Source organism: Sarcophilus harrisii, chromosome 2 (genome assembly GCF_902635505.1).
Source record: "Sarcophilus harrisii chromosome 2, mSarHar1.11, whole genome shotgun sequence".
NCBI classification, from domain to species: Eukaryota; Metazoa; Chordata; class Mammalia; order Dasyuromorphia; family Dasyuridae; genus Sarcophilus; species Sarcophilus harrisii.
This window is the reverse complement of record NC_045427.1, coordinates 23,569,534-23,593,808: the sequence shown is the minus strand read 5'-3', so window position 1 is coordinate 23,593,808 and position 24,275 is coordinate 23,569,534. Positions and strand designations below refer to the sequence as shown.

General features: G+C 33.0%; 1 protein-coding gene across 2 annotated transcripts in view; it reads right to left on the bottom strand.

The window, feature by feature from the left end:
- The window catches only part of CTNNA2 (catenin alpha 2), a 1,447,481-nt gene extending 1,423,436 nt beyond the window's left edge, over positions 1-24,045 (bottom strand). For both annotated transcript variants that reach the window (XM_031957116.1, XM_031957117.1), the window contains exon 1: positions 23,885-24,045. The gene's annotated coding sequence lies outside the window, so the exon portion shown is untranslated. The remainder of the gene's footprint in view (positions 1-23,884) is intronic.
- Positions 24,046-24,275: the final 230 nt, after the last annotated feature.

The following is a 24,275-nucleotide window of genomic DNA, read 5'->3' as shown; positions in this document are numbered from 1 at the left end:
AAGAAAGACATTGAGAAGGTAGAGAGTGTGGGGAGAAAGACAGGCAGAGGATTCAGGCCATCCTGTCCATATCATATGAGAATTATTTGAAAGAGCAGGGCATGCTTAACCTAAAAAAGAAATTATGTCTCTCAAACCATTTTAAATGTAATAAAAATCTTTAAATTTTGTGACTGCTGAAAAATTATAGTAGTCAATCTTGTTTTTCCCCAAGAAGAAGTTTCAGAAAGTATCTTTTCCTACCCCCATTATTTGCAGAGATGAAGACCTCTGAGGATGGGACACCAATGGAACAATTTTGGATATTTTTGATGTGTTGGTTTTGCTTAACTTTGATTTTCATTATTCTTTTTTACAAAGGAAGACCAATGAGAGAGGGCAAGGTAAAGCGGAAATTGTAAAATGTAGGTAATATAAAAAGCAAAATTATTTTAAAATCAGCAACAATAAATGTTTTGTATAAAATTTCTCATAACCCAGATATCAGCAACACAGTTATGTGCCTAGGGATAGGGTGTAGCAGGGGAAACAAGAAGAGAGGATTCTGGGAACTTGGGATTATTTCTTTCTAAAGTTTGTTTGTTCAAAACAGGATGGACATTTCTGTCTGTAGGGTGAAGGAGAGACTAACTCCCTGCAGATGTTCTCATATTGGGATGCTGATTCTGAGATAAAAACATGGATCCTGGTATAATCTATGCAAAATACAAGTCCCAGAAATAACTGGGCCAAAATTAATGAAACATTAGATTTCTCTACAAGATTTGTAGTCCAGATTCTACTGAGTATAACTGTTGTTGCTGTTGTTGGTCAGTTATGTCCAACTCTTTGTGAACACATAGAACATACCATCCATGGGGTTTTCTTGGCAAAGATACTGGAGTGATTTGCCATTTCCACTCTGTGTTCTAAAGCATACAGAGGTTGTGACTTTCTTGGAATTACATAGCTAGTAAGTGTTTGAGCCCAGATCTGAACTCCCATCTTTCTGACTCCAAACCCAACAGTCTATCCACTGAGTCAACTAGCTGCCTACCAAGTATAATACAAAGTGCTGATACTACATAGCACAGCAATAAGAATGGTAGACCTTTACAAAGGGCTTAATAATCTCCAAATATTTTCTTTACTATATACTTTATATATACTATATATACTATATACTATATCTTTTAAAGTATCTTTGCTTTTTTATATCACCTACATTTCACATTTCTCAGTATACCCTAGCTCCCCCCAGTGAGTCATCCCTTATAAAAAAATAAAAAAGCAAAGTTTAACAAAACCACTATATATCAAAGATATCCAACATTGCTCATCGCTCCATTAGTGTTCCAGCCTTAAAGATCCTCACCTCTGAAAAGAATGGGGGTGAGAAAAGATGCTTTCTGAAACTTCCTCTTGAGGTGATCAAAGGTAAATATCAAATTATTCCCTCTTGATGGAAAAGGAAGCTGAGGAAAATGAAGTTAAATGACCATGTCCAAGATCACAGAGTCAGACAAATAAAAGAGACAAAACTAAAATAAGTTGTCCCAGGCCTCTTTCCATTATATTGCACTGTTTCTAGATCCCACCCATATCAAACCATTCATTGGCCTTTCCAATGCAAATACCTGAAACGATTCTGGAGCTCAATGCCCATCAGAAACTGGAAGGATCATAGACATTCAAAGATGCAATCAAAGAAAAAAGTATATCTAATCTATGCCAAATAAAAATACTAAGGATGGAGATTAGCTATGATTTTATCAGAATAAGAGAAACTTAGGGAAAGAAACACTCCTTATTTTTATTTTTATGTATCCATATATGGGCAATCATTACACAAATACATATGTACATATACATAAGTACATACATGCAAATTATATTATTGTATTGTATATTGTATGTGTTGGAACAAATTTTCATCTTTTTAGACCCAATTCTGAAGTTTGCCTTATTTTAAATTGCAAGAAGGCAAGGAAAGCAGAAGTCTTACTTCTGAATATGTTGTCTCACATACCCATCTCCTAGAAACCTAACATTGCTTCACAAAAAAATTTTTTTAAAGAAAAGAGTGCATAACAAGAGAGATTTTGAAAACCTATCCCATGGAAAGAGCTTTCTGTTCTGTTGTTTTATAGTTTTCCTACTTTCTCCCACTGTTCTGGTACTAAAAATCAACCTCCTTAGTTAAAAGATAAAATTAACTGCCACTATAAAGAAAAAACCCTTTGCCACAAGTAAAACAAGGCTTAGATCAGCATGGTAGTTCAATTAAACAAGAGTCCTAATCAAACTGACTATTATAAATTATATGGCCTCTCTAGGTTACACAGAATTAAATTTATTTGTCAGTTCTTTCTTGCCTAGCTTTTCTATTGAGACAAAAGCACTTATACACAATCCATTCATTTATTTGTTTCTTATTAGTTAAATTTGTCTATGTATTTTGAATACTTAATATTCATGGGAGTTCATTATTACATATAATGTGGTATTTGTAGATTCTACCTTTAATCAAAATACTACATTTATCAGTATTTAATTTAACACTATGTTATCCTCTAAAGACCACATAATGTGAACATATTTTTACCTGGCCAATAGTTAGAAAAGACCAAGAAAAAGCTTGAAATTTCAATTCACATTAGAAATAAAAAGCAAGGTTTCTGTAAATAATTCTTTCAATTACAATAGATGCAACATTTAAAAAGTTATATATTTCATCTGAGATACCGTTTTTCTTAAAAACAGAAAGCAATCTGACAATAAAATTTAAGAGTGGAAAATATTCTACTGATGAAGGCTGTCAGTTTTTGGAAGTTAAATGTTTTCAATTAAATATGTTAAATATGGCTGTTTTTACTGTTCTTCAATCGTGTTAGTCATGTTTAATTCTTCATGACCCCATTTGGGATTTTCTTAGCAAAGATACTGGAGTGATTTGCCATCTCTTTCTGAAGCTCAATGCCCACCTCATTGTACAGCTCATTTTACAGGGATAAGAGACTTGTGCAAGGTCAGATAAATGTAAGTATGAAGAAAATATGAGAAACAAAGCAATAAACTTGGGGGGGTTGTTGAATTTATGTTGAAGGGTTCTGATAAAATCTTCACTTCTAAAATACATAGAGAATTGACTCAAAATTATAAGAATCCAGGTCATTCTCTAATTGCTAAATGGTCAAAGGGTATGAAAAAAATTTTAGATGAAGAAATTAAAACCATTTCTAGTCATATAAAAAGGTGCTCTAAATCACCATTGATCAGAGAAACACAAATTGGGAAAACTCTGAGGTACCACTTACACACCTCTCAGAATGGCTAAGATGACAGGAAAAGATAATGCTAAATGTTGGAAGGGATATGGGAAAACTAGGATGCTAATACATTGTTGGTGGAGCTGTGAACTGATTCAACCATTCTGGAGAACAAGTTGGAACTATGCCTAAAGGGCTATCAAACTGCATATACCCTTTGATTCAGCAGTGTCTACTAGGGCTTTTATGCTAAAGAGATCATAAAGGATGGAAATCATAAAGGATGGAAACCAACATATGCAAAAATGTTTGTGGCAGCCTTTTTTATAGTGCCAAGCAACTGGAAACTAAGTGGACGCCAATCAGTTAAAGAATGGCTGAATAGCTTATAGTATATGAATGTTGTGAAATATTACTGTTACAAGAGAAATGATAAGCAGGATGATTTTGGAGAGGCCTGGAGAGATTTACATGAACTGATTCTAAGTGAAATGAGCAGAACCAGGAGATCATTGTACATGGCAAGAGCAAGATTATCTAATGATCAATTGTGATGGACATGGCTCTTCTCAACGAGATGATTCAGACCAGTTCCAATAGTTTTGTGAAGGAGAGAGCCTTCTGCACCCAGAGAGGGGGCTGTAGGAACTGAATGTGGATCACAACATAGTATTTCCATTCTTTTTGTTGTTTGCTTGCTTTTTATTTTCTTTTCATTTTTTTTCTGTTTTTGACCTGATTTTTCTTGTACAGCATGATAAATGTGAAAATATGTATAAAAGAATTACTACACTTATGTTTAACATATATTGGATTACTTGCCATCTAGGGTAAGGCATGGGGAGAAGGGAAGGGAAAATAGTGTTCTTTTTATTTATGTTATTATAATCATGGTATATATTGTTTTCATCATTCCTTTTCTTTACCAGTTTGAATAATATTCCCATGTTTTTCTGAACTCCTCACGTTTGTTTTGTATAGTAGTGATTTTCTGTTCCACTCATACAAAAGTTTTGCAAGGGTGAATGTTGAAAATTATATACGCGTATATTTTGAAAATTTAAAAAAAATAATTAAAAAATCATAGATGCTAAATGTCTGAAGTCAAATTTGAATTCAGGTCTTCCTTACTCCAGGTCTAATTCTTTATTCACTATGCTACCTACTGACCCAAATGGCTAAAGTAGGAAAGTTTATGATTTGATCACAGGAGCATAGATTTAGATTGGTTTGAAATGTACAGATCTAATTCAAAAGTACTTAAAGTAGCATTTCTCAATTTTTTAAGTCAATGAGCATTTATTAAGGGTTTACTACTATGTTCTAAACATTTTACTAAGTACTAAAATTAGAAATATAAGCAAAAGCTAGTCCCTGCCTTCAAAGCACTTCCATTCTAATTGATTAAAATAACATCTAAATGTAAGCTGAAGAGACAGGGGAATGAAGGATCCAAGAGAAAATGAAAAAGTAAGACCTAAGTACTACTTCAAAATGGAGACCCCTGAAGGAATTCACCAGTCCCAGGAGGAGATCATGGAGGCAAAAGAATGTTTCATCATGTTTTGATAACTGTACTTCAGTTTAATTGGTTTTCCTCATAGTGTTCTGTATTTTATTTTATGCATTTAAAAACATGATTCTGAGAGGGTTCATGGGTTTAGCCAAACTGCCAAATGAACTGATGATGAACAAAATATGTAATAACTGATGCCTTAAAGCAATCCTTTCATTTTCCAAATGACTCTAGATTGAGGGAGTAACTTGCCCGAAAGTAACCCAGATGCTAAATGGACTGCTGAATAACTTTTTAAAACAAGAAATAAACAACATTTCTATTTCTTATTAGATAGGAAAAAAAGGAAATTTTGTTCACAGTATGGTAGAGAAAAATTTATAATAAATTTATTTAATATGAGGATAGAGAAACTTTAACATGAAAGTAACAGTGGTAAAAATATATCTTTGGGATGTGATGTGTTTAAATAAGTTAAAATTTTCTGAAATAAAATTGAGTAAATAAAATAATGTGTATCTATTTTTCTATCTATAATAAGAACCAGTATTTCAGAATATTTTATGGAATATGAAAAAAATGCATAACAAGGATAATATAACATCAGTTCTCAAAATGTCTGAGAGTAGGTACCAGAATAATAACAAAAATCATGTTATTGTTACTTCCCCCTAATCAAGCAAATAATAACTATAAACATATAAGGTAACTTCATTATATATAAAATAATTATGAACATAATCTCATGTATACTAAAGATACACATGATCAAGGTATAAGAAATCAACAAGCAATAAAGAATATTCTCTTGAATAGCTAAATTGATTGCGTGTTACTGACCATAAAAAAAAGTATTTGACTCAATAGAGATAAAAGTTCCATGCTGCCATTAGGATTCTTTCTTCAGCACCACATCTCCTATAGAGATGCAAAAATATTATGAAATTCCTTGAAAAGAAAACTGAGATAATATTGCTTGATAACCCTCAAAGCTTTCAGTTTTTTTCCCTAATTAATCATTTATGTTTTAATTTTAAGTGCATTAATTTTAGGATTTTATTACTATAAATACTTTTCAATTTTATGTAGTCAAATTCATCTAATCTCTTGCAGTTCTATCTCTCATTTAGAAAGAACTCTTTGTCTAGCACAGTTGTGAAAGTTATCTCTTTCCCTCTTCCTCTACCTTTTGATAACAACCTAGTTAAGTAACCATTTGGTAAATGTAAAATTGTAATAACATTATTCATTATGACCTGGTTGAATATATCAGAAAATCAAGATTATTTCACTATTTGGAAACCATAAACTTAATATAACTTGTTTATTTAAAAAAACTTTATTAATAGATGAAAAAATGCTTTTAACCAATCACAAGATTCATTATTGTTCAAGTCTTTAGAAATCCATAGGAATAAACAACTTTTTCCTTAATATGATAAATAACATCTCTGTAAAATCAAGAGCTAGCTTTATATTTGGAGAAATGCTAGAGGGATGTTTACGGCAACATTAGGAATAGTGCATTATTTGTAATGGTGATGCTGTTGTAAGCCTAATTTCTTATTTCTGCCAGGCTGTTTACCAATTTTCTTAGTAGTTTTTTATTTGTTTTCAAACATTCAATCCTAACCCCAGTCTTTAGCCTCTGTGTCTCTAGAACATTATCCGTCATACTTCTTTATTTCATCTCATGTTGTTTGTCCTTTATTTTCCAAGAGGAAGGACTATAACATCAAAGAAGTGATGCCATAACATGTAAGTGAACTGGATTTACATGAGGGAGAGCTGTGCAAGGTCACCTGCCTCACTTTCCCCTCCAGAGTCATCTGGGTCCAGTGACCAGATATAGACCAAAACAACTGGAGATGGCCCTGGATGAAATCTGAGACCTTGGCTTTTTTAAGCTAAGATCTTTAACAGATCTCAGTTTGACTGAGGCTGCACCTATTCAGTGATTAAAGGCTAGATTGCAATTGAGGCAAAGAATCTCCTCTTTCACCTTTAGACAGAAACCCTGAGGGTCTTTCCCTTCAAGATTCATTCATTCTTGATCTCCCACTCTCACTGATCAACTTTAACTTTTACTTGTTCACTAGCACAGATACTTTTGATGAGTATTAATTTGTTTTATATATTGAAGTATGGAAATTATAGGAGTACTTCTTTACCATTTTTTATGATTTCCCTTTAAATTCTTGATCTTTTGTTCTTCCAGGTGAATTTATTAATTATTTCCCTGTTCTTTAATGTAACCTTTGTCAGTTTGATTAATATAATTCTGATTAAATAAACTGGGCTAGGTAGTATAATAATTTTTTTTATTATATTGATATAAGCTAATCATAAGTAAACAATCTTTTTCTAATTATAAGAGTCAGCCTTTGTTTCTGTTGTTAAGAAGATTTGGTAGGTGTGTTCATATCCTTGTGTGTATTGGGTAAAGATGCTTCCAAACAATTTATTCTATTTCTAGTAATTTTGAATGGGACTTTTCTTTTTATCTCCACTAGATTTTTTTGCGGCAATATGCTGAAGAGTTGATTATTGTGTAGGTTTTAATTTATATTATTTTATTTAGATTAAGTTGTTTTGATTTTTAATTAAATAGCTAGAAGTCCTTTAAGTAGACTATCATTTTATGTGGGAAAGAATACTAACTTTGTATTCTGTCAATATATTCCCTTGATGTCTTTCTTTTTGTTGGGATTCCTATAACTATTTCAAATAATAATCGTTATAATAAACAACCAGGCAATATTCCTAATGTTGCCGTAAACATCCTTCTAGCATTTCTCCAAATATAACCCTAGCTCTTGATTTTACAGAGATGTCATTTATCATATTAAGGAAAAAGCTGTTTATTCCTATGGATTTCTAAAGATTTGAACAATAATGAAACTTGTGATTGGTTAAAAGCATTTTTGTCATCTATTAATAAATTTTTAAAATAAGTTATATTAAGTTTATGGTTTCCTAATAGTGAAATAATCTTGATTTTCTGATATATATTCAACCAGGTCATAATAAATAATGTTATTACAATTTTACTATATCCTCTGTACTAATGTTTTATTCAACATTTTTATGTTGATATTCATTAGGGTTACTAATCTATAGATTATTCTCACTGATTTAAGTTAGGATAAGATTTAAGATTTTTACCCTCTTTCTGATTTAAATATCTAGATCATGTATCATAGAAATAATTTCAAAGAACTCCTTCAGTTAAGGAGTTCTCTGAACTTATACTTTTGAATTTCTATAATTTCCAGAAACCTGGGAGCCAGGGTATATAAGAAGCCCTGAATATGTCAAGGATAGAGCTCCTCCCCACCCTGAGCTGACATAATTTGCCATTTGTACCCTAAGTTAGACTCCCTATGTGTCCTTAGGAGCCACGACAGACACCAATCAGTCTACATTAGATTGGGAAATTGCTTGTGCAGCTGGGACCCTTGCAGATAAGCACACCATTATATCTTCATAGTCTAACAATTCCCAAGGGGGAAAATGTTGATTTTTGCCAACTTAATTAGTCATGATTTCTCATTCCCTGCCACTCTGATTTAAGATTTCTGTTTGTTTTTCTCTCTGTCATAATTCCATAAATATGCAAGCTTTTGTTTGTATTGTGAATACTTTTTACATACATAAGGTTCCATATACATGTTCATTTTGCTAATAAACCTAATTTTTCATGTAAGTTTCAAAACTTATGATTGCCTGTTGATACTTTTTTTTTCTCTTTTTTTGTAAGCAATTTGCCAATAATGTAATAGTTATTTCAGTGTTTGTTAGAAGGCAAGGTGGAATCAAGAGAACAGAATTGGGAAGCACTCAGATGGGCTCTCCCAATTTCCTCCCCATACAACTCTAAAATAATGCCTCCAAATCAAATTCTGGAGCAGCAGAATCAATGAAATTACCATTTAAAACAATTTTTCAAGCATAAAGTAACTTAGGAAATGAGCAAGCAAAGTGTGTCTCACTGAGGTGATAGTCAACCCTGGAGCACAAAGCAAGTCAGAAAAGGTGTACCAGCAACTTGGAGGCAACTGCATTGGTTGCAGCAGTAATTTCTAGAGCTCTAAGCCCATGAATAGTAGAGGGATTGAAAAATTGGTGGAAGAAGATTGCAGTATACCCTTTGTTGGCACTGGATTCAGGACCCATTTGCTTTACTGATACAAAATTCTGAGTTGCAGTTCCAAGATTAAAATAATTGATAACACTTGTGGCCACAGGAGATCAGGGACTCCGGTCTCAATTCTAGGGTGGAGAGGAGTGTGTGTAGTGTGTGTGATATCAGTCACAGTTTAATGCGGTCCTTAGTTTCAACTGGGAGAGAGAGAAATGAACTAGTAATTGTAGGTACAGGAGAGCAAGGACCAAAAGGAGTGCACACATTGTTGTCCACAGGAGAATAAGGTACTCCTCTGGGAAAAAAACAGAATAAGGTCAGAAGAGCAGTGATCAAATCAACTCCATAAATCATAATAGCTTAGAAGTACTTAAAAACTACAGACACTCAGTGTGAAATTTGGGACAGTGGCCTTTCCACCCCAGAAAGAGAGTCCAAGTTAACAAAAGTTAAAAATCAATAAACAGGTTGAAAACATGATAATTTAAGAATTATTGGTCTACCTGAAAGCCATGAGTAAAAAAGATCCTGAACTTCATCATTCAAAAAATTATCAAGAAATACTGACCTTGGTTGCCCATCAATTGGTGAATAGGTAAATAAGTTACAATATATGAATGTTTTGGAATATTATTGTTCTATAAGAAAGGATCAGTAGGATGATTTCAGAGAGGCCTGGAGAGACTTACATGAACTGATACTAAGTGAAGTGAGTAAAACCAGGAGATCATTGTACATAGCAACAGCAAGTTTATATGATGATTAATTCTGATGCACATAGCTCTTTTCAACAGTGAGGTGATTCACACCAGTTCCAATGGTCTTGTGATAAAGAGAGACATCTGTCCCCAAAGAGAGGACTTGTGGGAACTGAGTGTGAATCATAACATAGCATTTTTCACTCTTTTTTGTTGTTTTTTGCTGGCATTGTGTTTTCTTTCTCATATTTTCCATATTTATACTGATTTTTTTCTTATGCATCATGATAATTATGGAACCATGTATAGAAGAATTGTATATGTTTAACATATATTGGATCACTTGCTGTCTAAAGGAGGGAAAAAAAATTTGGAATACAAAGTTTTATAGGAGTGAATGTTGAAAACTTTCCATGCATGTTTTGAAAATAAGGCTTTAATTAAAAAAAAAGAAAAGAAAAGAAAAACTGACCTTATATGTTAGAACTAGAACATAAAATAGAAATGGAAAGAATCTACTGTTCACCTCCTAAAGAAATCCTGAAATGAAAACTCCCAAAATACTCTGGTCCAATTCAGAGCTCCTGGATCAAGAGGAAAACATTGAAAGCACCCAGAAGGAAAGAATTCAAATATTATAGAGTCATAGTCAGGATCATCACATCAGCTTCCACAATGAAGAATGAGAACTTGAAATATGATATTTCATTAAGAAAAGAACTAGGATTATAATCAAGAACAATAACTTATCCATTATAACTGGGAATACTCTTTCAGGGGGAGAAATGGACATTTTTTTGAAAGAGGACTTTTCAAGCATTTTCAATGAAATGAACAGAGATGAATAGAAAATTTAATTTTCAATACAAGGTACAAGAGAAACATAAAAAAGCTAAACATGAAAGAAAAATAACAAGGGAATCAATAAAGTTATCTTTTTTTACATTCCTATACAGGAAAATGATAATTGTAGCCCCTAAGAACTTTGTTCTCATTAGGAAAGTTAGACAAAGTATACAACAAAAGAGCACACACATATGAATTGACCTTGATAGGATGATTTTAAAAATAAAATTAATGGGTGAGAAAGAAGGATGAATTAGCTAACATAAGGGGAAATGGAGAAGAAGGAATAAAAATTTTATCTTGCATAAAAGAAAATGCTTTAACTGTAGAGGGGAAGCAGGCAATACTTGAACTTTACAATCCTAAGAATTGTCTCAGAAAGAAAATAATATATACCTATACAATCAATTGGGAATACAAATCTATCTCAACCTACAGGGAAACAACAGGGGGGGATAAGAAAAGGAGAGTGGGGACAATAAAAAGAGATTAAAAGTTAATTTGAAACTAAATAGTCGATTCCTAAAAATGAGTGGATCAAATAATAAATCATATAAACTTATCAGTAATTTCATAAAAGAGAATGACAATGAGACAACATACAAACTTATGGAATGCAGACAAAGCAGTACTTAAGGAAAATTGGGTATCTTTAAATTCTTATATCAATAAAAAAGAGAAAGAGTATATCAAAGAAAAGAGCATGCAACTTAAAAAACTAAAAAAAGGAACATATTAAAAATCCACAATTAAATACCAAATTGGAAATCTTGAAAATCAAAGAAAAAATTAATCAAATTGAAAGCAACAAAACCATTGAATTAATAACTCAACTAGGAGATAATTTTTGAAAAAAATTATAGACAAACCATTCATTCATTCATTCATTTTATAAAAGGGGAAAAAAAAGAAATCACCAGTATTAAAAATAAAAAGGATTAGTTCACCACCCATGAAGATGAAATAAAAGCAATTATTAGGACCTATGTTGCCTCATCTGATGCCAATAAGTCAACAACATAAGTGAAATAGATGAATATTTGTGAAAATATAAGTTGCCCAGATTAAAAGAATATTGACTATTTGAAAAACAAGCAAAGCAAGAGTCCTAAAAAATTCTTTTAAAACACAAATGTGCTGCTGATATAAAAGACAGGAAGAAGAAATATAACAAAAGTAAACTAAAGACCAATTTCCCTAATAAATATTGGTGCAAATTTTGAAATAAGATATTAGCAAGATTATAGTAATTATCACAAAGATCATATATTAGGTAGGATTTATATCAGGAATATAGGGCTGGTTAAATATTAAGAAACTATGAGCATAATGAACCATATAACCAAAAAAAAAAACCAGAAATAATAGGATTATCTCAATAGATACAGAAAAAGTTAAAAACTCATTCCTACTGAAAATACTAAAAAAAGCATTGAAATAAATGTAGCTTTCATTAAAATGATAAGTTGTATATATCTAAAAGGAAACTAGCTGTAGTCAACTAGGTGGCACAGTAGATGGAGTGCTAATCCTAGAGTGAAGAAGACTCAATTTCCTGAGTTCAAATCTGACCTCCGATGCTTATGAGATAAGTGACTCTAGGCAAATCATTTTAACCATATTTGCCTCTGTTTCCTCATCTATAAAAGTAATGAGAGAAGGAAATAGCAACACCTGTATTTTTGTCAAGAAAATCACAAACAGAGCCATAGAATAAAACATGACTGAAAAGAATTGGACAACAACAATAATTCTATCTAAACCCATCAGCAAGCATTATTTGTAAGACTGATTAGACAGAAGTTGTTCCAATAAGATTAGAAATGAAGTAAGCCTGCCCATTATCACTATTATTTTTTAATATTCTTATAGAAATTATAGCTATAACAATAAGACCCCCAAATATTGAAAGATTTAGAATACACAAAGAAAAAACAAAACTATCACTCTTTGCAGAAAATATGATGGTATACTTGGAGAATCAACAAAGTTGCAGGATATAAAATAAACTGACATCAATCATTGGCATTTCATTATGTTACAAACAAAATCCAGCAGCAAGAAATAGGAAGATAAATCTATTTGAAATAACTGCAGACAATTGAAAAAATACTTGGGATTCTATCTGCCTAGACAAACCCAGGAATTATATGAACACAATTGTGAAACTCTTTTCATACAAATAAAATCAGATCTAAATTACTGGGAAAATATTAATTAATTAAAGGTGGGCTGAGCCAAAATAATAAAAATGACAACTTACCTAAATCAATTTATTCAATTCCAAAGCAATAAAATTGCTAAGAAAAATATAGAGCTAGAAAAAAATAACAAAATTTACCTGGAAGAATGAAAGGTCAAGAATAACAAAGGAATATATTTTTTAAAATGTGAAAGGAAGGTAGTTTAGCAGTACCAGATCTCCAGCCGTATTACAAAGTGTCACCATGAAAACAATCTGACACTAGCAAAGAAATACAATGATAGATCAGTGGAATGCATAAGGTACACAATACACAGTAGTAATAAAATCATAACTAATCATAATTTTGACAAAATTCAAGATTTTTAGACAAGAATTCACTATTAGAAAAAAAAAAATTCCTGGTAAAATCATAAAGGAGTTTGACAGATACTAGGTATAGACCAATAGATAATACCATATGCCAAGATAAGGTCAAAATTATTATATTATTCAGACATAAAAGGTGCTATCATAAGCAAATTAAGAATGCATGGAGTATTTTACATATTATATTTATGAATAAGAAAAGCATTTCTGACAAACCAATACTTAGAGAGTATTAAAGTATGTAAAATAAATAATTCTGATTACATCAAATAAAAAAAAAAGGTTGAGCAAACAAAATCAATGCAGCCAAAATTAGAGGAACTTGGAAACTGGGAAAATGTTATAATAAATTTCTCTGTTAAAAGCTCAATTTTTCAAATATATAGAAAACTGAGAAAATTTATGAAAATATAAGTCATTTCCCAAATTATAAAAGGTCAAAGGATATGAACAGACAGTTTTCAGAAGAATAGCCAAAGCTATTTTTATTCATATAAAAATGTTCTAAATCACTGTTGATTAGAAAAATTCAAGTTGAAACAATTTTTAAGGTACACTGTGTAATCTAGCTGCCCCTTCTTTGTATTATTCAATTTCATTTTATTTATTTATTTAAAACTAAATTCAAAGGAAGAAAAAAACAAAATAACAAAAGAAAGACAGAAAAGAAAAAGAAAAAAAAAATTGCCATGTGCCCAGCAGAATTTCAGGGCAGATTTGAAATAAGTATCAATAGATTTCTATTTAAATAAAGCATATGAAAGAAGAGATTATATATTCATGACTGTCCATCTTTGTTTTCTTGTAGGTTATTCTTTTGTTCTTTGCCATGCACTAACTTTGCTTTATTCTTTTTTTCCCATTTTCATCCTTCTTACCTCCCCAAATAAGCTACAGATAACGAAGGATATATTTACATATACATATAGACATAGATAATTGTGTGTGTTTAATGCTTACACATATCTGCACAGCCCACCTATATATACAGATAGATACATATATACTTAAATGCATACCTATATACATGTGCATATATGCATATACATTTATAGATATAGACATGCAACTAAAACAATATTAATATGGTTGATATATAATGTAGATTTCTCTTAACTGAATCTTAAAACTTGATTTTATCTGAAATGAATGATTACTATCCCTACTTAATATTTTTCTAATTAATTCTACTCTTGATCCATGTTACAGTGTTTATGTATATTTCTCATTTCCTATCCCTGCTAACTCTTTTACTCTAATTCTATTCCTTAACTTGTTTGTTGAACCTCAGGCATGGATTCCTCCCTTATTTTCTCCCTCACCTTTTCCTTTCCTCTTTATTCCTTTCCCATTAATCTACATACTTTATTCCATGCCATAAATCTACATACCCGTCTATACTTTACCTTATCTTATTCCTTCTCCCCTTATCCTATTCTTCCCCCCCCCCTTATTTTTAATAGATTTTGGAGGGTGCTCCACTCTTCACAGTATGTGTGTGTATATATATACATACACATACATTTATACACATATATACACACATGTATATATACACCTACAAACATACACAAATATAGATAGTATACACATATGTATATATATATATGTAATATGATTTTTCCTATTTAACATATTCCTGATATTAGTAGGTTTTCAGAATTACCAGCCCTCCTCTTCCCCAATGTTTCTGTATCCATTCTTCCTCTGCATCTTATTCTTTTTGCTCATTGCTATTTATACCTTTTCCTAGTTAATTTTACTTTTTAGAGTCAGATCATACTCAGCTTAGTCCCAATCTTTCTTTTGAGCTACCCAATTAAAGATGTCCATTTAAAATCTATAATATACATTTCTATGTTAAAAAAAAAACAATTTGTCCTTGTTGAGTGCCTTGAAATTAATCTTTGATGTTGGCTCTTATATGTTAGATTTTCTATTAAGTTCAAGTTTGGTTGAGACAAAGTTCTGAGTATCTGCAAGTTCATTGAACGTCCAGTTTTCTGAATTACCTTTGATGAAAAATGTTCTCTTTTACCAGAGAAAGATGATGGAGTCTGAATGCTTTTTCAAACATACTTAAAAAAAAAAAAACTTTATTACTATTCAATGTTTAGAAGGGTACCTGTGTTTTCTTTTGTAACATGACTAATATAGAAAAACTTTGTATTACTACAAATGTATAATCTAAATGATTGCCTTCTCAAGGAGGGGGGAGAGAAAGGAAAGAGGTACAGAATATAGAACTTGTTTTTTTAAGTTAATTTTTTACATGTAACTAGGGAAAACACACTAGTTTAAAGGCATGAATCAATGAAATAATACTGATATTTAACATACATTCCCTTTTTAAGTTAATTGGATGTTAAAGAAAAATAGATGAAAAAGAATTATATGCATATGATAGTTTTTTCCAATCTTTCATTGCTATACTTCTTTTCACTTTTCTTGATGACAATTTTTGGAGATGTTACTTCCTCTCCCAAGGACTATATTGGCTACATGCCAAAAAGTTTGGTATGCTATCTCATTCTTGGCTTTTTTTTTTCAGCAACATTAGCAATGTTTTTTGACTTGTAAACTGAATAAAATTTATTTAGATTTTGTTATCCATATATTTATGTGTATATGTGTGATTTCTATTCCTAAATATTAATCACAAGATATGGGTCATATCTAAATTTCTCCAAATCAGTTGAAGTCTTTAACTTCATTTTTGTTTATCTATGTTAGATTGATTTCTCAGAGGATCATATTGAGATGCTACATTATTATACTTTGTTGTCTATTTTTCTTAAAATTCATTTGGTTTCTCCAAAAGTTGTTTTCTTTGAAATAACTAGTATACTGTACCCTTTGATATAGCAATGTTACTACTCATCTGTATTCCAAAGAAATCATAAAAGAAGGAAAAGGCTTCATGTTAATAAATGTTTATAGCAGCTCTTTTTATGTAGCTAGGTACTGAATTTGAGTGAATACTCATCACTTCAGAAATGAATGAATAAGTTATGGCATATGAATATGATAAACATTATTTTTCAATAAGAAACGATAAGCAGTATGATTCCAGAAAGGCCTAGAAAGACTTACATAAACTGATGTTGAGTGAAGTGAGCAGAAGCACGAAATCATTGTACACAGTATCAGCAAGATTATGTGATGATCACCTGTGGCACACTTGGACCCTCTCATCAAGGTAGTGATTCAAGACAATTCTAATAGATTTGGAATGAAAAATGCCATCTGAATCTAGAGAGATAACTATGGAGACTGAATGTGGATTGGAGCATAGTATTTTCACTTTTTTTGTTTGGTTGGTTGGTTTTTCATTCTCATAATTTTCTTCCTTTTGGTCTTATTTTTCTTGTACAACATAACAAATATGGAAATATGTTTAAAAGGACTATATATATTTAAGCTATAAAAATTGCTTGCTTTCTTGGGGAGAGAGGTGATAAGGGAGGGAGGGAGAAAAATTTGGAACACAGTCTTACAAAAATTAATGTTGAATGAGGTTATTCAAGCCAACTCCAATAGACTTGTCATGGAGAGAATCATCTGCATCCTGAAAGAGGACTGGGAGGACTGAATGTGAATCACAACATAGTATTTTCACCTTTTTTTGTTGTAGTTTGCTTGCCTTTTTCTCATTTTTTTTCCTTCTTGATATGATTTTTTTCATGCAACATCATAAATGTGGAAATATGTTTAGAATATTTGCATATGTTTAACATATATTGGATTAATTGTTGTCTAGGCGAGGAGTGATGGAGAAAAGAGAGGAAGAAAAATTTGGAAAACAAGGATTTTGCAAGGGTAAATGCTGAAAATTACCTTTGAATGTATTTTTAAAATAAAAAAATTATTATTTAAAAAGTTAATGTTGAAAATTATCTTTACATGTATTTGGAAAAAAATAAAATATTACTGAGAAAAAGATAACTAGTGTACTTTCTCTATTTAGCTCTTCTAATTATGTCTACTTTTGCTGTTGCCTTGCCATAGCCATGATTGCTACATTTTATTTGCAAACACATGAAATATAATAAATTCTGCCCCAGTCCATCATTTTCAATTTTTGTGAATTTTACATGTAAGCAACATATTCTCAGATTCTATTTGCTGATACATTATTATACTTTTCCATTTCATGAGTAAGTTCATCCCATTTGCATTCATCATAATGTAGCCCCTGCATAGTACTCAAAATAATTGACAATTCTAAGTGTTTTTTGATTCCTGGGTTTACAACTCAAATTTCCTACTCCATTCTGGTTTTCTCATCAGGAAAGACTAAAAGTTCTAAAAGTTCTCAATTTCACTAAATCTACAATCTCATCCATTCCCAGATGTTTATATTCTGTCATATGAGGAAAGTTATTCATGATTTTTAAACCATTTTAGGATTTGTTTTTTGGAATACTGTAAAAATCAAACAAATACAAGATGCATTCACTTATTGCCCAGTATTTTGTGATCCTGTCAGGGGACCCTTGTAAGTTGAGTTCTTTCTTTCTGACTGCTTAAAGTATTCTTTTCTTTTGTTATGAAGCTTTGAGTCTTGGCAATGACCTTCCTGGGAATTTTTATTCCCTAGCTTCTTTCAGGAAGAAATGCCCTTTGATTCTTATAAGTGAAGGAGTATTTCTTCAGGTCTCATGGCAGATTAGGAAGAGCACTGAACTTGGAGTCATAAAGACTTGAGTTTTAATTCAGCCTCAGATTATCAATAGCTGTAAAAGTCTGGGTAATTCACTTAACTTCATTTAGATCTCATCTTTAAAATAAGAACCTATTTTCCATGTTTTTTGCAAAGATAAAATAATAATATTTACTGCACTTCACAAACTTAAAATAGCTATAAATGTTAGCTATTATCCTAACTTCTTTAAATACATGTTTTATAGTAATTTTAGGGAAACCAGTCATTCTTAAATTATCCTTTGATTTGTTTTATAGAACAGATTATTTTTTGATAATAGAATATTAATATTGTCTTCTACATTTCAATCCTTTAATTATATCATAAAATTTATTGCTACCTTATGGAGTCATTAGGCTTTGTTTGGTTTATCTTAATTTTTCAAAACATCTATCACTTTGATAAAATTTTCCAACCTCCATTCTGTATTATTGATTTCCACTGTATTTATTCCTCAAAAGCTCGCATATGACTTTTAATTTCATATTTAATCTATTGCTGTACCTTCCACAACATTGCTAGTCTATCCTCCTCTTCATTATATTAACATAACTATCATTTTACTTCCAGCCCTCATCTCCTCTTGCCTCAACTATGGAAATATATTCTAATTCATTTTCTTGGCTCAATCTTCCTTCTTAGAAATTTAGCATATAGAAAACTGCCAAAGTGTTTTTCCTAAAATAACTGGACTGTATCAATCCCCTTCTCAATAAACTAATGCCTGCTCAGTTACTTCTAGAATGAAAGACAATACCTAGGTTTCATTTTAAAAGTCCATCACATGTGGCTCTCTTCAACAATGAGATGATTCAAATCAGTTCCAATTGTTCAGTAATGAAGAGAGCCATCTAGATCCAGAGAGAGAACTGTGGGAAGAGTACGGACCACAACACAGAATTTACATTCTTTCTGTTGTTGTTTGCTTGCATTTTGTTTTCTTTTCAGTTTTTTTCTTCTTGACCTGATTTTTCTTGTGCAGCAAGATAACTGTATAAAGATGTATACATATATTGGATTTAAGATATATTTTAACATATTTAGCATGTATTAGACTACCTGCCATCTAGGGGATAAGATGGGGGAAAAAGGGGAAAATATTGGAACAGAAGGTTTTGCAAGGGTCAATGTTGAAAAATTACCCATGTGTATGTTTTGTAAATAAAAAACTTTAATAAAAAAGGAAAAAAATTCATCACAGTCTGAACCAACTCCTTCATAAATCCCAAACTGGTTTTTATAATCTTCACACTATACTTCCAGTCTTCATCTCTTTATGCTGGCTCCTTCCCATTTCAGAAATATACTCCCACATTCTCTCTATCTCTCATATTCCCTTGCTTCCTCCAGAGGTGTTTGAACAAACACCTTCTATAAGAAATCGTTCCTGATCTCCTCACCTTCCAGTTTCTAATGTCTCCTGACAAAAGTACTTTGCATATATTCTGGATATACCTACTATTTACGGACATTATATCTTTCCCAAATAATGCAAGATCCTTAAGAATAGAAGCTTTTTTGTTTCTGTCTTTGCATCCCCATTAACTAACACAGTTCCTGGTATATGAAAGGTATTTAATAATTTTAATTGATTTATGTTGTTGATTAAGAAACATTGAGAAGTGGCAGAAAAACTTATGGAATTCTAAAAGGTACAAAAATAAGCACATTAGTAACCCAGGGGCTCAACAATAAATGATCTTATCCATGGGATCCATTGTGTCCTTCAAGTAATATAAGTTTTAGATGAAGACTTCTAATACAGTTGTTTGACAAGACTTTACCAGAAAACACAGAAAAATGCCATGAAGGATGAGAAGGTCTAGGCAGGTTTGGATCTGTACCACTGGAAGTAGTGCCTGAATCGATGTTTGCAGAGATTTATCAATGGATAAGTACATTAATCTAGTGTGTTTCATTACTGAAGGTATTTTTAACTAAAGCTCGCTTCATATATGACAGATGTATGGTGATAGCCCTAGAATCTAAAAGGCACCATCAGGGGGACAAAAGCCTTAATTTATCAAGTGGGTCACAGAGCAATAGATCTTTATCCATCTTTACTTGACAATACCTAAGTAACAAAGGGCTCAATATCTCTTGCTGGAAAAAAAATCTATCAACAAATAATTATTTATATTCTTGCCATGTGCCAGAATGGGAACTAAATACTAGAAATACAAAAGGAGCAAAAAATAGTCCCTGACATAATAAGCTTGATTCCAAAAGGAAAAACAAAAAATATATAAATAGGAATATACAAAATATAAAAAGCAGGATATCCCCAGGAGGGCAAGAATCTAGAAAGACCTCCTATAGAAGGTGTTGTTAAGCTGAGTCTTTAAGAAAGTGAAATATTTAAAGGCTCAGTTAGAAAGGGAGAGTAGAGTTGCAAGTCTAGAGACAGCCAGTAAGAATGCACAGAAATATCCATATCAGGAAGAGAGAAAGGAAAAAAGAAAAGGAAGAAGGAAGATAGGAAAGAAGGTAGAAAAGAAAGAAGGAAGGAAGGAAGGAAAGGAGGGAGGGAAGGAAACTAAAATTTATTATGTGTCTACTATGTGCAAAGTACTATGCTAAGCACTTTTTAGAAATCTCTCACTCAAATCCTTCACAACATTAGGAGGTAGTTGCTGTTAGTATCCTTATTTTACAGTTGAGGAAGCTGAGGCAGCAAGAAATTTAGATGACCCCCAAAGTCATGCTTTTAAGTGTTTGAAACTTGGTATTCCTGCCTCTTAGTCCAATGTTCCATCTATTGTGTCAATTGACTCAGATAATATTCTAAAATACATTAAAATATATATTAAATATATTAAACATATATATTAAATATATGTAATATAGACTAAATATATTAAATACAAATATGTTATACATACGTATGTATGTATTTATGTGTGTATGTGTGTGTGTATATATCATCTCAATGCAAAACTTCAAGGAAAAGTCTCAATATGCTGTCATGTTCATTCTAGCCTAGGCAATTTGGATCATTTCTCACCTTAAATACACACTTCTTTGTTTATTTAATTGTTTGAAAGCTTATCCATCTTTCAAGGCTTGTTTCCATTCTACTTTTTCCCTGGAAACTCTAGCCCTCATTGAAATCTGCCTGTGAATTTGAGCAGAGCTTACTGACTATAGATCCTACAGGGACAGTGAATCATGTCATTTTGTATCTTTTTTATACTTCTATCTATATGTTTTAACTTTAGGATTGTGCTAAAAGCATTATAAGATAATGGCAAAATATTGTATATCCAACAGATTTCTCAAATACTACATGCTTTTTAAAATGTGTACATTTTTGGATCAATGAGTAGAAGAATCTTAGCTGAAAATTCTTGATTTTCTCCAAAATTCTAAAGCTGACCCTATGGAAATATAAGTAACTGAGCAAACAACTGTCAGTATGTAAACGACTAAGTAATTGAAGACAGAGTTGTAGGAGGTCACTAACTCATTCGATAACTTAGGTTATTATCAAATCTGTATGTTATCATTACATTTTCTCTCCTGGATAAATTTTACTGTATTCAATTACTATTGTAAAATCTTAATATCAACAAAACTTTTCAAGTTGGAAAAAAGAAACCTGTTTTGATTTTTTAAATTAAAGTTGTTTTTAAATGAGAGAAATAGAAAAAACATATTTTTTCAATTGCAAATACAATGTAAAGAATTGGAACACAGAAAATACCTGAAGAAATACAGATCTGTGCTTAAAAAACTCTAGCAAAGAATGAGCAGTGGGGACGGTACAGCTGTTCATTAAAGGACGTGCAGCTCTTTCCAAAATCATACAGAGGGAAAAGGATTTGGAGAAAACAGCATTTCAGAGTTGGAGGGGGGCCTTGGAGTTTTAGTAAATTGATTTAAAATTAATTTGGCACTGTCTGAACTAATTTTAAAATAGTAACAAAGTATTTTACTGAATCCAAAAGCTTTTGGGGAGGTTCAATAGAAGGAGGAGGAAAACATTTTCTTTGCCAATTGTAATATTAAGGAATACAATCTCCAAAGCCCAGAATTCTATTTCATGATTCAAATACTGCTGGATGACCACCTGAGCTTCTGTCTCATGGGCTATGATATCAGCAAAACCATAATTGTAATTGCAACTTTACTATATACAATGGGGGAGGGGAATCACTGCATATACTAAATGTTCCCCAAACACTGCCTTGACTGATTAATTGTATATGCTCTTCATAAAACAAGTTCCTCTGGGGAATAGTTCTTTTGCAATGAATATTTTTGGACCACTGTTTTGTGTTCCCATAAAAAGTACATGTCATAATGTCATATAATAGTTCCTAAATCAAAAATCAATAATTTATTCTACAAATCTGCTTTCGCAAGAAGTTTTTAATGAATTTGTCATATATTCTGATACATCTTTATAGCCCCCTCTCTTCCCCAAATACATCATAGCTATATTTATAACACAAGTGAAACAGATCTTCAGCTTTTCTAGTGATAGAGTCGATACAAAAATTTAGCAAAACAAATATTTTTTAAATATCTGGCTTCTGGTATTTTCACTCTTTACCATAAATACTAAGCATTCTGGGATGTGTCTGTGATGCCAAAATATAAATAAACTTCTGAGTTCAATGCTAGAAAAGAGAAAATTGGTCCGATCACTGCGGGTTATGGGTTAAAGTGAGGACGTTATAGGGAAACGATGAATGCAAACTCTGCTTTTAAGAGAAATTGTATTCACATAGTAAATATAACTTCCATACTGGTAGCCCTCTCAACCAATGCAAATGACTAGCAGGTGTAGAATGATTTTCTTTTTTTTTTATTTTTCCCTTTAAGTTGAAAAATAATTAGGAAAATAAATGTCTTCTAAGATCCCTTTTGCCGATATAACCATTTTGAAAACAAAGTAATGCTACATTACAAGCATATGAAGTATAACTCTATCTCTCCCTCATCTGTTTAACCATTATTTTTCTTTGGAGTTAACCCCCTGAAGACCAAAGGTATATTTTATATTAGTCTATTTTATACAGACATGTATACATTTATATAGACATAAATTCCTGTCATTTCCAAAACCTTTCTCCCTAGTTTGATTTTTTTTTGTTTTGTTTTTTACAACATTCAAACAGTCCACGAAGAATAAGATTGCCGTTATACCCATATACACAGATTAAAGTTTGGAGAGTTTTCTGTCTTTGAAGTAGACGGTGTGACAGAGCCCAAGAACACCCATGTTCAATTCCAAGCCAAATATTAGGCGGGTGGTTTGAAATTTTTAAGCTAAAGAGGCCTAGGGGGAAAACGACACAAAACCCTTCCACTGTCACCACCCTTCCTCTCCGCCCCCCCGTCATTCTCCCCAGACTCTCCCTCTCCCTTTCCCCCCCTCTTTTCCTTGGTTTTCCTCATTGAGACAATCAGAGTCGCGGAGAGAGGAAACCTAACTAAAAATTCCTGAGACCACACCAGAAAGGTGCAGATTCTACACCAAATAAATTAATACTTGAGGACGGGGTGGGGTAGGAGAGGGAGTAAAGGGGTTAGGAAGAAAGGTTTAAAAAAAAAAAACAGACAATAAAAGGGAAATAGGGTGCTGCTGCCAACATGTCCAAGTGATCCTTGTCCTCCTCCAGTCCAGAGGGTGGGGAGAGAAGAGCCAATAAAAAAGAAAAGAAATAGCTCTAAGCTCCCATCCCCTTTCGGGACTAACCCCAACTTGCAGCTCTAAATCTATGTTTTAACGATCCTGGTTTCCAGTGGTCCAAAGAGCAGATGGGCATCGTTCTGCGATCTAGCGGGGATCAAAGCGCACGGGGTTTCTGATTCAGGACAGGAGTGGATAGGGATGCTCCCAGGGAGGAAAAAGGGACTGGGGGGCGGGGGAAAGCAGTTGGGATAAGAATAAGACGGGAAGGGATGTCAGAGACAAGGGTTGAGTGCCCGGGGTACAGGGAGAGAGCGAGGACACTGGGATGCGAGGAAAGAAAAGAAGAGAGGGAGGGAGGAGAGAGGGAAGGAAGGGAAGGACCACGGGGCTAGGAAGGAGGGATGAAAGAAAGGGTGGCAAGGAGAAGGGAGGAGAGAGGGATGTTGGGAAGGAGGGAGGGATGAGGAGGATGGAGGGATGCAGGGCGGGCGGAGGATGCTGCGCCCAGACTCACCTCCGTGGGTGGGGGGACAGTGTCCCTCTTCCTCCTCTTCGCTGTTCCTAGCTGTTCCTCGGCCCGGCGGCGGCGGCGGCGGCAGCCGGTATCAGTGAGCGGGCACCTGCGGGCGGCGGCGGTGGCGGTGGCGGCGGTGGCGGCGGGCGCTGCCACTGCTACTGCTGTTGTTGCTGCTGGTGCTGCTGCTGCTGCTGCTGCTGCTGCTGCTGCTGCTGCTGCTCCTAAGGCTGCTGGGGCTGCTGCTGCTCTTGGGGCTGCGGGATCCCCGCCTCCCCGCCGCACGCACACACACGCGCACACACGCGCGCACACACACACGGGGCTGGACACGAAGCGGTCTCTCCCCCCTCCCCACCCCCCGCCCTCACTCACTCCCGGACTCTTGCCC